This window comes from Bombus vancouverensis, chromosome 16 (genome assembly GCF_051014615.1).
Source record: "Bombus vancouverensis nearcticus chromosome 16, iyBomVanc1_principal, whole genome shotgun sequence".
NCBI lineage: Eukaryota > Metazoa > Arthropoda > Insecta > Hymenoptera > Apidae > Bombus > Bombus vancouverensis.
Genome location: NC_134926.1, coordinates 115,001 through 117,134, shown reverse-complemented (window position 1 = coordinate 117,134; position 2,134 = coordinate 115,001). Strand labels below are relative to the sequence as shown.

Sequence of the window (2,134 nt, the reverse complement as noted above, 5' to 3'; positions counted from 1 at the left end):
CCACGTTTTTCTCTGTCCACTCACGCTTCTATAGAAGCGATCTCCACTGTACTTTATTATTACTTTAATTCCCAAGCACTTTCTCTCCACTTTTGCGTTATTTTCTCGCCCAGTAGATAGGGACATATAGTTTGGTTCTTGGTGTCGGGTACTTTCCTGAGATTTAATATCATATACAGCGCCCGGGCAACCCTAGAAGCCATCGGAGTTGGGATACGCCCAACCAGCGCACTCGGTACACAGTACCGGTTACCTCAAATAATCGCCTGCAGGAGGCTCTCTCGTCTCAGGTCGAACGGGGCCCTTTCCAAGCCCTTCCGTCTTCCGGGACGGTATCCGGAGCAGGTGGGACGCTGCTCACCCGCCGAAGGCCATTCGGAGGACTTTGTCCCCCTTAACTCGGCCATCTTGCCAGCATTTGGCCACAACCACTGCCACCACGAGTCCATACCCATAATTGGTCGAGCCGAGGGTTCGCTACGCCCTCTGGGCTAACACTCGACCGCCCGTGGTACCGTTCATTGTCAACGGTGGGACCGCGCGTGTGGATGTACCGCCACGTCTCTGCTGCACGGTTTACCTGCACACCGTGCAGTCAGACCCAGATGAGACTCACGTAAGCGGGAGTTGAGGAAGTGTACCTCGGCGGCTCTCCCGACGGTCTCACCCTTGGCTTCAGGATCGTGGGTGCGCTACTACCCAAGGCTCCGTGGGGAAGACTTTGTCTTACACCACAGCAACCTTCCTTGCGGTGTACATGGAGGACTCACGTAAGCGGGACGCTTGTCCCGACGGTCCTCCCTGGCTGCGGGACCGTGGGTTTGCCAGCCCCCATAGACTCGTAAAAGCGAATCCTCCCTGCGGAGAGTAGATAGGGACAGAGGGAATCTCGTTAATCCATTCATGCGCGTCACTAATTAGATGACGAGGCATTTGGCTACCTTAAGAGAGTCATAGTTACTCCCGCCGTTTACCCGCGCTTTTTTTGAATTTCTTCACGTTGACATTCAGAGCACTGGGCAGAAATCACATTGCGTCAACACCCTTGGGGGCCATCGCAATGCTTTGTTTTAATTAGACAGTCGGATTCCCCTAGTCCGTGCCAGTTCTGAGCTGAGCGTTGAATGGCGGCCGAAGAGAACGACCGCGACGGTATAACCGCCACGGAAGCCTCGCAGCAAGGAAGATCCGCGGGAGGCCAAGGCACGGGACCGAGCTCGGATCCGGGGTGCGCGACGATATCCACTCCCGAGAGAGATAGATACGCCGCGTCCCGTTCAGCTCGCCCAGGCCCGGCACGTCAGCCAAACCCGCTTCCCGACCAAGCCCGACACGCCCCGCTCCTCAGAGCCAATCCTTATTCCGAAGTTACGGATCCAATTTGCCGACTTCCCTTACCTACATTAATCTATCGACTAGAGGCTCTTTACCTTGGAGACCTGCTGCGGATATGGGTACGAACCGGCGCGACACCTCCACGTGGCCCTCTCCTGGATTTTCAAGGTCCGAGGGGAAGATCCGGACACCGCCGCAACTGCGGTGCTCTTCGCGTTCCAAACCCTATCTCCCTGCTAGAGGTTTCCAGGGAACTCGAACGCTTATACAGAAAAGAAAACTCTTCCCGGATCTCCCGACGGCGTCTCCAGGTCATTTTGGGTTACCCCGACGAACACTCTTACGAGGGCCCGAATGGTATGCGGTTCCGCTGCCGGGTTCCGGAATAGGAACCGGATTCCCTTTCGCCCAATGGGTGTGTATCTTTCGCTCATATATTATTATATATGTTTCGCTCAATTTGTTGTTGCGATTTTTGTGTATGATCTTAGGACACCTCATCTGCATAGGATTTCTCTTAGGGCTTAGGATCGACTGACTCGTGTGCAACGGCTGTTCACACGAAACCCTTCTCCACGTCAGTCCTCCAGGGCCTCGCTGGAGTATTTGCTACTACCACCAAGATCTGCACCGACGGCGGCTCCAGGCAGGCTCGCGCCCAGACCCTTCTGCGCACACCGCCGCGACCCTCCTACTCGTCAGAGCTTCATGAAGGACGGTCCCGGATCCCGCGAGGAGATCGCGAGACTCGCGTGCCTTCCCACTTGCCACTGACGGCGGAGTATAGGCGCGACGCTTC

The 2,134-nt window shown here is 56.0% G+C and overlaps 1 pseudogene; it reads right to left on the bottom strand.

The window, feature by feature from the left end:
• Positions 1–837: 837 nt before the first annotated feature.
• Positions 838–2,134, bottom strand: part of LOC117162444 (large subunit ribosomal RNA) — a 2,939-nt pseudogene continuing 1,642 nt past the window's right edge.